Raw genomic sequence first — 12,803 nt, forward strand, 5'->3', positions numbered from 1 at the left:
CGGTAGAACTCTCAGTGTTTATAACCCGTGAATAGTTTTCAACGCGATTTTTTTTATGACCGTGTATATTGTAGCTATTTAGAGTATCCTGCAAATTTTCAGAAAATTCTGAATAGTTTACAGTACCGAAAATTAGGTTCTAACATGTTGTTGCACGTGGGACTAATTTTTTTTATGCACGTGGAAAACAACATGTTTGAACCTAGTTTTCGGTACTGTAAACTATTCGGAATTTTCTGAAAATTTGCAGGATGCTCTAAATAGCTACAATATACACAGTCATAAAAAAAAGTCACGCCGCAAACTGTTCACGGGTGAAGAAACACTGAGAGCCCTACCGGTAGGAGCTTAAAGTGAAGCCCCAACCAAAAGCTACAATTTTTCAAACCACACTTGGCGACATAGTTAAATTGTAGTTGTCAATTGTTGGTGGTGCGATTGTACTTTATATATATATATATATATGTGTGTGAGAGAAAACTTTTCACCTATATACATATAATAATATTTAATTACAAAAGTTACTTAAGAAATTTTATTTACAAATTATATCTTGTCAAATTATCAAAATATATCATAATTCAAAATAATACTACCTGAAAGTAGAATATTGGACTTTTTCCAGCTCAGCACAAAAAAAGAGGCATCAATCTCGCTACCCAAAATTTTCCATTTTTTTGGTTTGTCAGTAGTAACCATTTGGTTGCTTACAATACTGATAAGATATTGACTGGTTACCTTTTCATAAAAAGCTTCATTTTTTTATCATATTCTTTCAGATACATTTAGGTTACCTCTAAGCTTATATGTAGAAATTAATTATCTTTAGATACCGATTAATTACCTTTAAAAACATGGCTTCATTTTTTGGTTATATTATGGTGTCTTATTTTTGAAAATACTTTTACATTACGTTCATGTCTATTTTATGAACTAATGAGTTACTATATAGTATAAAATGTTACTCTTATAATTCACAAGTTACAATGAATAACTCATTAGCAAAGGTTCCTATTTAGTATACTACATAGTTACTTTTAAATGATAAATTATAAAACCTATCTCATAAAAACACAAGATCTCACTCTTTCTCATAGTTTTCTCTCAAAACCCTAGCTGCCTAGGGTTTTTAAACCTTTCATCTTCTCTTCTCGGTTAGGGTGGTAGTCACCACCTCTGGGCGAGAGGAGATGATCTTCTCTGGTGAGAGCGACTAGGGTTGGCTGGGCTCGTGAATGTTGGATGGGGTGTCGTGTACTGTGTTCTCTGTGATCCTCTTCGCTACTTTTTCTTTTGGTTTCGAGTTGGTTGTCGTATTTTGTGTACTCTTTGATCTGTCCGGCAACGATGGTGGGCCAGCTCTGCAATTCGGGGGGTTTTCTTGCGTGGGTGCCAATCGCTGCATTTTAGGGGCTTCGGTACTGGTGTGAGCAATGATGCTCCAGTGGGCTAATTGACTTTGTGGTATCGGTGGGTGTGGTAACTCTCGGTATGGTCGGTGCTCCCTATCCCTTTACTGCTGAGTCTTGGCTTCCATTTTTATTGTGTTTTGTTAGTTTTGGTTTGTTTCGTCTATGCCATGTTTGGTGGCCTGTTCTAGTTTTTTTTGTTAGGAAAAATAGTTTTGCCTCAATGGAAATGGAAAGATAATTACAACTCTAAAAAAAATATTACAAATAAATAATTATTGGTTAAATAAAGTTACAACTCTATGACTGAAAAATACAAATAAATAAAAGAAGAAATAGAAGAAGAGAAATAGAGAAATACAACTCTATGAAAAATAATACAAATAAAGTAAAGTGTTTGAAACAAAAGAAAAGAAGATTACAACTCAAAACAAGAAATACAAATAGACAAAAGAGAAGAAGATGAAGATGAAGAGAAATAGAATAAAAAGAAAGAACAAGAAAACAAAATAGAAACAACTCTCACTCACACTACCAAAGTGAAGAGTGTTGGGGATCACCAACTTGAACAAGGTTTGAAACATTTGTCCAAAAGCTTATTTCCCCCTAACTCAAGCACTAAGGGATCTCTCACAGATTTTTGGAAATGCTTTTTGGAATAATCAAGCCTCAAGGTGTTTCTAGCCAAGTGCTCTAATGGATAGAAATGTTGTGTCTTACAAGTGAGCATTAGGCTCCTATTTATAGAGTTTTGAGACACCCTTTGAATTTCAAATTCTACCAACCCCATGGCTGTTACCAATGATTAATTGGATGTTTTATGGAATTAAATTAGAGATTTGAAAGTTATTTGGCTGTTGGAAACGTTCAAAATTGGATAAAACCGAAAATTGGAATATGGTGCCAGCCACTTGGGCCGCGGCCTGACAAACAGGCGTAGCGGCCCACAGAGTGATTCTGCCTCTTGGGTCACAGCCTGACAAACAGGCATCGCAGCCCTAGGCATTTTCCAGCAACCAATTTTTCAATTTTTTCCAAAACGTTCCAAATTTATTCCCAATTGATTTTGTAACTTCCATACACAATATGAGAGTTAAAATCACTTCTCTATCAGTCATTTCTCATATGGCTTTAAGAAATTTATCTCAATATTGTGTAACAACAAATCTACACAATAATTGGTGATATTTGGAAGTTACAAATTTATAACACCAAATATGTTACATATTTAGATATATCTCATATATCTAAATATTGTAACTCTCTATTATATGTTACAATATGTGACACTCTTTGCCACATTTATTTAATCTAAAACATTATATTATAATATAATATAATATTACATTATATTATAAAATAATATAACATGTTTAGTATTTAATAATGGTATCTTACACCTTAACCTGTGGGGACTTTGGCTTGGACCATTTTGTATGATCTTTCCTCTATTTCGAATAATGTGTGGGTGGTATCGTTCATTAGGCTTTGACTACTGAAACTCAATTGCAATATTTCTTAAATACGAACCACTATTATTTTGCGTATTTGATCAGGGGTTGTGATCTGGCTCGTCTATTATTTGTGTATATTGATGTTTATCCTTGTTAGGAGATATCTTATATTTTTGGTTAAATTGCTCTATCATTGTATTCAACTTAGCTAGCCTTGTTTTGATCATCTGTTGTGAGATTTGTGCAGATCTCGTAGCATTGTCTGATTTGTAGGACTATGGTCCATTTTAGTCATTAAATGAAAGTTCATTTGTCTTAAAAAAATACTTTATAATACACTTTTTAGTCACCCATAGTATTTACATGTGAATTATATATATATTTTTTATTAACCAAGTAGAAAAGAAACTTAGAACTTACTTTAGAATCATATAAAAAAAATACGTCAAAAGTATAACAAGTTACCATATAGCTCATTATAAATATTTTTATTTAGTATACTACATAATAACTTTAAAATGTAAGAACAAATTACTCTTTTTGGTCAATTGTGTAATTTACATGAGAATAATATTAGTTTTCTAATTAACCAAAAATTAATTAAACTTAGAACTTACTTTTAAAACATATAGACAAAATACACATTTTAGGAAACTTATATGTAATCCTTTTTTTCCTTAAAAAGTACATTTTTTGCTTAACAAATGTTAAAACCAACTACAAAAGTTTACTTTCATTTTCAACAATAAATAAAGTAAATTAAAATAATATTTTTAATTGAAAACGATATAGAAGAAAGTGAGATGAGGTTTTTCATTTCATCAAATAAATAAAGTAAATTAAAATAATATTTCACAAAAGATGATGTGCATTATTATTAATTAAAGGGCAAATATTATTTTTGACCCTGTGTTTTGCAAAAGTTACCGATCAGACCCTGTGTTTTGTTAAATAACAATTTGGATCCTGCGTTTTTTTGAAATAGAATATTTTTTATTAATTTTTAATTCAATAATATTTTATTAGAGATTATTAAATTTACTAATTTATAGAAAGTAGGGGTATTTTGGTCATATTAAAAAAAGTTATACCAAAATCTGGTACATGGTACTCTTTTGTTCCATGTTGACTGCCTTTTTTGCTATCAACTAAATTTGAGAGTATAAATAAAACAATACAAAAGAGCACCAGGGTTTTATGTGGTTCAGGTTATAAAAGAACCCTAGTCCACGAGTATATGATATTTTGTGAGCTTGAAGCTTGTTTTTGCAAGCTTCAATGGTTATTATCAAGCAGCGTATATATTGCATTGAGTTACAAAGTTTCTCTCTCTGAAAATCCAAACGCTTTACAAGGAGATACCCTAGCCCAGTTTATAGAGGCTGGGGTCGTTAATTTTAATCATCTATCATTAATATAAATTCTTCCACCCGTGGGGTAATAATGCTGAATTAATACAAAAAGAGTGGCACTAAATAAAGGCTACGGCCCAGGCAGATTGTACGAGGCCCACTGTAGAAAGTCCTGTACCAAATTTATGGGGAACATATCTCTGACTGTCAGGGTGCGGTGCATGTTTTCCCGTGTCAGGCGGTATTGTGGGAAATGCTGATTTTCGAGGGTACGAACTTGACACCATTAATCGAGGCTCACCAAAAGTTGTCAGATGTGTAACGACCCTTGTTTATGGCACTGGGTAAAACCCTAGTTCAAGTATTTTAATTCTCTGTATTATGTATTATGCCAGGTGAACATTTTATGTTACAAGAAGTTGTGATGTGTGAATGCTTGCCATGCTATGGTAAGTGCAATTTTCTTTTCTTTTTTTAGAAACCAAGACCTTTGGTCGTGGACCGAGTCAAAATCCCTAATCAGGTAAAAATCTCAGATTAATTAAATAGGAAATATTATGGCATAAAAATATTGAAGAACTAAGTACGAAACTATGTCCATTCACTTCTTTTCTTCTTCAAATCTGAAACCCTAAGGGGTGGAATAAGCATGCATGTGATCTAATAGCCATTCATGGCATAGATATTGTGTTCAAGGGTTCAAGGGAGGTTGTTCTAGGAGAATCTCAAAGTTGAAGCATTATGGTGATTTAGTGAAATCAAAGGTAAGGGTTCTAGAGTTTTTTTTGTGTTTTTCCATTCATCTAAAATTTCCTACTCTAACACTCTCTTAAAATTCTTCATGTGAAACCTATGGGGCTCGGTTTGAGGGTATAGAATCAAAGAAGGAAGTTTGGACAAGCTAAGGACTATCATCTCTAAGCTAGAACCATCAAAGGTAGATCTTTGGTTGGTTTTGGTTATTGATGTTAGATCTGGTTGTATAGGTTGTTTTGTTGGTTTTTGAAGTTTGTTTTATGTGTGAGGGTTATATTGATTGATTTTCATGCATGCATGTGGCTAGGGTTTTGCTAGTTGTGTTTAGTTTTGCTAGAATGTGTAAAAATGCATGCTGCCAAGTTTTCGTGGTCTGACTACCAACGGGTCATATCATACCTTGCTACCTATTTTTGTGGAAATAATTTGTATTTTTGCATATTTCTAGATGAGACTTGATTTTAGGCTTTTGAAAATCGAAAAAAGATGTTTTCAAATCGAAGTTATGAACTTGTTGGCATCTTGATGTAAATTTGGAAAATTTCTGGGCAGCATGCACTGCCCAGGTTGTTTTGACTTTTGAATGGGTTTTACTAATCAAAAAGCTATGCAATTTTGTAATATGTTAGTCTAAATATGTATAAGGGTTACTGCAAAATTATAAAGGAAAATATTTTAAGTTATAAGAGATATGATTTTTCTAAGTTTGCCCTAGAATCTAGAAACAAAACTTCTGGGTAGCAAGCACTGCCCATATAGATTTAAATATTTGGTTGAGTTTTATTATTCTAAAAATTATGAAATTTTTTAGGAAGGTAATTTATACAAGTAGAAAGAAGTAAAATTTCAGAATAAATTGGGCTATAGTGTAAGGGAAATAAATTTTCAAATTTACCATAAAAACTGGGAAAAACTTCTGGGCAGCAGGCACTGCCCAGATTGCTTTAGAAATTCGAATGGGTTTCGCCATCCCATGAAGGGCATTATTTAAGATGTTTACAAGGACTCCTGAAAATTTTGAGAGAAAAATGTGCTACAGTTTAAGAGATTTATTTTTTCTAAGTTTGCCCTAAAAACTGAAAGGTAGCAATTTTGAACCTTAACGAAAAATTGATTTTTACATTTTATAAGTTAAGGGTCCAATTGTAATTATTTTTTTAAAAAAAAAAACATAAAGAGAGATCTTAGGTTATGGGTAAGGATTGGTAAGAATGGGAGTTTGGGTTTTGTAGAATCTTTAAGAGAGCGATATGACATTGTTATATATTATTTGAAATGGATCAATAAGCGGTATTTTGGTAAATGATAGAAAATAGTAAATTTTCATAAGAAGAGGAAAAGTAGGTATTTTCTAAAGATATGAGTTGAGTATAACTCCTTTTTCCTAAAATCGAAATACGAGTTATCCGATAAGTGAGTTCTTCATTTAAAAAATATTTAAAATGCATGGCGGTGAGCGTGTTGCGGCGAGACTGATTTTCCTATGATACCGTTAAGACTAAAACAAAATCCGGCCTTATACATTGTGAAGTGTATAAGAGACTATAGTATAGAATCCCTAAGAATTTATTTCATGTAGCTATTGTGGAATATTACCTATAAGAATATGCCATAGTTTAATCTAAGTCACTGTGTGGTTCCACTACAGTGTTATCTAAGAATGAAGGCTTGCTTTTGGATAGAAGGTTTCCACAAGCAAGCGCTAAGAAATATGGGTAAGACAACTTATGATATGTTTGGCTACAACATGTTCATGACTAGTTTAGATAATTGAGTTATTAGTTAATAATTTGACCTAGTCCTAGAAGGTTACTCAAGACTGTTGTCCTAAAGAATTCGCATACTCATGACTAAGGTAAGCAGTCCGACTAACTATCGTGACAACTATGAACTCTGGCTAGCCACCAGGGAACTATGTGAGAAACTGATTCACAACCAATGTTGTGTGGCTTAAGTCGGTTAGCCATCGTGGTATTTAAGAAGTATGGTTCACCACCGATGCCTGTATGGCTAAAGTCGATTGGCCATCGCGATATGTAAGAAGTCTGGTTCGTCACCGATGCCTATGTGGCTAAAGTCTGTTGGCCATCGCGATATGTAAGAAGTCTAGTTTGCCACTGATGCCTGTGTGGCTAAAGTCAGTTGGCTATCGCGATATGTAAGAATTCTGGCTTAACACCCATGACATAAGAGTCTGGTTAAACTCTGTGACACGTAAGTAAATTAATTCTAGAATCAAATCTCTATGGCTAAGAAAGTTTGCCAAATTCCTCTAGGAGTCTGGGTAACCGATGTAACTAATTTACACCTGTTGACGCAATGGTGAGATATGCTAAGATATGTTGAGATATGTTAAGCTATGTTGAAGATTCCTCTGGAACCCTAGGTAAGTATGTATAATATGATACGAATGACTAAGTAAGCATGTATGTTATGACATGACTGAGTAAGTATGTATGTTACCAGTTAAGATTGTATGTATGCTCTGGGATTTTCTGTGTGCAAATGTACCTTCATGTTATAAATTTTTGTTGTGAGGCATGACCATAAGTTTTTCAGGACATTCACACTTTCTTAAATTGTATGTTAGGGTTCGGTTTCATTAGAATCCTATTCTTGGTTTATTATCTGCCTAGTTACAGTTAGTTATGTTCTTGCTCTGTTTATGTGGTTATGTTTGTTAAGTTGTTCTTACTAAGCGTTTCACTTACCTAGTTATTTTGTGTTATAGGTAAGCTCAAAGGTAAAGTGGATCAGTGAGGGCTGCAGTTTATTTGCGAGGATGTACATGTGGGCCGACCTTTTGGGAATTTATGTTTTGAGGATTAGAACCCATATGATAACTAATAGTTTATTTTGGGCTCATTGAATGTTTTAAAACTATGACACTGTAATTCACTTTTAAGTATGCGCATACTTCTGAACAATTGTATGTTTTGAAATGTTTTTTTATATAGATTTTCGGTTACCTTATTTTAGAAAATGGTTATGTTTTCCGCAAAATTATGTTAAGATATTTTATGGGATGTTACAAGATGATCCTCTGGTGGCCCGCACCCACAGTGACTGACACCTAGCATCAACTACAGGTCCGAGGACCAGAATCCTGGACCTGAGAAATGGGCAAGTGAAGAGAGCCTCACGGGACATGGCCTCACCCGGATACATCCTTGCCTCGAGAACAGGCCTCGGGGTGTGGCCTCACTCGGAGACATCCATGACTTGGAGATTGGCTCGGGGTGTGGTCTAACCCGAAGACATCCTCGCCTCGGGGACAGACCTTGGGGCATGGCCTCAGCTGGAGACATCCACGATTTGGCCGGTCTGGCTTTTTGGAAAGAGCTCACACTCCAAGAACTTCCTGACTTGTTGCTAATAATTCATGACTGCCACGTTTCGTGTGGCAAAAACACAGACAACATTTTCCCCCAAAGTCTTCACTTGTCCTCAGACATTGGAGACTTAGATTGAGAAGTTATTCAAAAAGGTTTTTGGGGGGAGACATTTGGGCTTCCCCTGACATCACTCTGAAAAGCCATGCCATGTGTTGACTCCCTATTGTTGGGCCCATCAATTCGTGCAATTAATGAGGAGTCCACTCCACTCCCCCAAACATCTAATTGGTACCCTAGGTGTCCTTTCGCTCCATACCCGAGGTATTCTTTTCCAATGTTAATGATCGTGATCCATGCCTTATGGATTCTGACCGTTGGATTGTTCTCAAGTGCCTACATCGTAGGTAATCCGACGGTCAGGGTGGGGTTTCAGCCACCCCAAATTCTATGAGAATAGAAACTCGAGAACTGCCTCTCAGTAAGCACTTTACCCTTCGAAATTCGAAATCTCAAAAACTCTCTCTTCTCCCAAGCTTTCGAGTTTTTCAACCGTTTCTAAGATGCCTCTATAATTCTGGACGGTTGTCAAGAATCGTCATACTCTTGGGGGAATGGCAAGCAATTCTTCACGGTCAAACTCATTTCAGCACCTACCGGCACTACATCTCAAGTAAGTATTTACTGGCTTTGTGTTTGCGTTGGGTTTAATTTTGACAGTTTAGATGTGTTGGGTTTTGTGCCCTTATTAAACCATGTCGGACATGTAACACGATTTTATATTGTCGATAAAAGTAGTAGAAATAATTTAGTTTGACAATTGTGTAGCTAGCTTATTTTATTACAAGATTATTGAAATAATACAAACATTTAAAAAATCCTGAACATATGGATAGTTACAATTATAGTGACTAGGTCATAGTGGATTATAGTTGTAATTATATGTTCAAAAGAACTTGTCCAAAGATTAGATCAGTGCCTTGGATTTTCACTGATTAGGAAATCTACGATATGATCTACTTACACATTTTGGTGTGATGTCTTGTCCAAGGCATTGACCAAATAGATAAGATCAGATGTATTTGGTTACATCGGACTAGGAACGATATTGATTATTGATTGATAAATAAGTATCATTGTTATCGAATCTCATCAATGTCACAACATTGACCACAGGTTAAGACGATCTTAATTATGAGTGATAATATTTAAATTTTTTGTCTTGTTCGTTACCAACTTACCCTACAGTCTAGCCTATACTTACATCTTGGAGATTTAGTAGTGTAATTGAGTGGGAGTATTATTCATAGATATGAAATCTATAACTTCATTATGAGAAGTGTAAAGATGATTTCCTTAATTTCTTTGTTCAAAAGGTTAAATGATTGAGTTCTCATTTCTGTGATTAAGTTCACGTAAATATCACTTATAAGGAACTTAGTGGGAGTTAAGGATAAAATACTGATGAGGGGTAAAACTGTAATTTGCACCCAGCTTGTTAGTAAATCATCAATAGAGGATTAACTGACTGTAATGATTATAACAATAGATAACCTATTTATGGTTTGGAAAATATGATCTATGAATTCAAGAGTTCAATTCCGAGTCTATAGTGGAGTCATGAGGAATTAATAATGTAGTGAAATTATTCGTAAATAAATTCATGGTAACTTATTGGAGTTTGATTTCAAGGATCTATGGTCTCCACATCACCTTTGATTAAATCATCTAGAATGTCTTAATTAATTGATTTAATTATCAATTATGATTTTTAAAGTTGACTAGGTCAATTTTGGAAAATTTACATAGATATGAGATTTAGAGAATAAAAGAGAATCTTTGGGTAAACTTATTAATATTGATAAATTTGTGTCAATATATATAAATAATATTAAATCAAGTTTCAAATTATAATTAGTTAATTTGAATAATGGTCTAATTAACTAATTATAATAAATAAAATGTTTTGAATTTTCTCCCAATTGGGATTTAAATTCAAAACAAAAAGATTGTGCCCAAGTCCATTTGTGGGAGCCCAAGACTTTTGTTTTTTGTTTATTATTTTGAATTAATTTAAATAAAGCTCATTAAGTTGCATATATAAGAAATATGATATCTAGGGTTTTATAGGGAAGTCTTAATTGATTCATTGGGTAAGTGAAGACCTAGACAGTCTAATCCTTTCTTGGTCACTCATTCTTTTTTTCTTCTCTTCTAGATCTCTATCTCATGTGTTGAGAACCAGCCCACACTAGTTCTAGGTTAATCAAAGACTTGGTGAGGAAGACTGTGTTGCTAATCTAGTTCAATCTCTTAATAATACTTTGCTACAGAAACGAATCAAGGGTTAAAGAGATTGAAGGATGTAGTTGTTCCAGTTCTGCTGCATAATATAAGTTTCTTTACTTTACTCTGTTTTGTATCAATTTCATAGGAGCATGTTCTGGGAATTTACATGTTTGTTTTATATGAAAATAGATAAAGATCCTTCAATTGAATTTTCTACAATTTGTATCAGAGCCAGAGGTTGCTAGTTTATTTTCATGAATGAACATGTTTGAAATTGATATATATATGTTAGGGTGTTAATTGGATGGAACATGTTATTGGTGCATGTTTATGTTTTGTTATGTAAATTTAGCAATAATTTGGTTGTTTTTGGCTTGTGTTTGGGAGTGAAAAACTACACAAATTTAAAAAAATAAAAATTTGGACTGATTGGGCAGTGTGCATGTTGGGCACGCATGAAGGAGTCGTCGGGACCTCGGCCATACGGATGTCCATACAGTGTCGATGTTGGACCCCGCGCGACACTTTTTTTGAAAAAAAATAATTTTATTTTTATTTTAAAAATTGGATATTTTGTTCAGATAAGTTTAAAATGTTTAAAATTGATTATCTTATTATTTTAGATATTTTAGCTTTTTAAAATATTTTGAATTGGCTATCTAATAATAAGGATATTTTTTTATTTTGTTATAAAATAAATATTAAAATTAGTTATCTGATTATTCAAGATATTTTTTATTTTTTAAAATATTTGAAATTAGTTTTCAGATAATTCTAGATATTTTAAATTTGGGTAAAAGATATTTTGATATTTTCAAATTGGTTAAAATATTTTATATTGCAATTCTTAACAACTTAACAACCTAGTGTAAATTAATTATTTGAAATCAAATTTTGCTTGATAAATTCTATTTTAATTAATTTAATATTTTGCAACTTGCTTAATTAATTATATTGAATTTTGTCTGATGAATTATTTGTTAATTAATTATGGTATTTTGCAAAATAGTATATTGTTGTGGTATATTTGTATAATTTAATAATACATGCTTATAGAGTAACATGTTAGGTCCATCCAATTATTAACATATCAAGCATCATTATTAAGTTATTTTTTGCATTTGGGCTTTAAATATAAGTTTAATGATGAACCAATTTTTTGTGTTTGGAAAATGTGGGAAAACTCAAATAAAACTTTAATAAAATGTTAGGTTTTATTTGGGCCCAATAGAGCATGTAAAGTTTAAATTCCTCTCTTATGGGTGGTTCCACTTGTGAATGCCCATTTTCTTTGCGTTACTAGATTGGGCTTAATTAATTGAATAACAATTATTAAAACGAAAGTTCAAATTCCTGTCTTTTGGGCTTTGCATGGAAGTTAGGGAGCCATAGTAGTGGGTCCGACATACTGAACCCAGCTCTCCTCCATGCAAGCTCGAATTGTTAAGGTCCATTTACCTAAGTTGGACTTAATTGTATTAGGTTAATTTTTATTTTAGTTGGAATTAATAAATTGGCAAACCTAAGTTGGTTTATTGATTATTTTAATAATTTGGCAAACCTAAGTTGGTTTATTGATTATTTTAATAATTTGGCAAGCCTAAGTTGATATTTTTCAAAAAGAATAAAATACTAAAAGATTTAATAATAAGTTTTAAAAATTTGAATTTGATCTCCATTGTTGATTTCACAAGGTTAGAGTTCAGTGGGGCCTCATGGTGCTTTGATTTCGTCTTCCTACGGAAGGTGTTCATTGGACTTCTTAACATGGTTAAATTTCTTAGGATAGATGGTCCTTCTATAGACTCATCCTACGATGACTATAGGAATTAAGTCTATAATAATCGAAACCGTGGGTAAAACTCATAAAGTAAGAAATATTTGTGACTCTCGCCTACCGGGACACATGAGTTTTCATTACTTCGGTCGAATGGATAAGTAGTTGATAAAAGTCTATGAAATTTTATTAATTGAGATGTTTCTCTATTTAACTAAGTGAATATTTGTGACTCTCGCCTACCGGGATACATGGGTTCATGGCTTGTTAAAGTACCTAAGAAATAAAAGATAAGTATTTTAGTATTTTACTTATCTCAAATTTTTTTGTATGTTATGCTATTTCTAAAAAATTTAATGAATAAATGTTTGTCAAGCAATGTGTTTATTTCTACTTAGTTGATAACCGTTTCTCTAGGCTTCCCACCCCATACT

This window comes from Humulus lupulus, chromosome 1, assembly GCF_963169125.1.
Source record: "Humulus lupulus chromosome 1, drHumLupu1.1, whole genome shotgun sequence".
Taxonomy (NCBI): domain Eukaryota; kingdom Viridiplantae; phylum Streptophyta; class Magnoliopsida; order Rosales; family Cannabaceae; genus Humulus; species Humulus lupulus.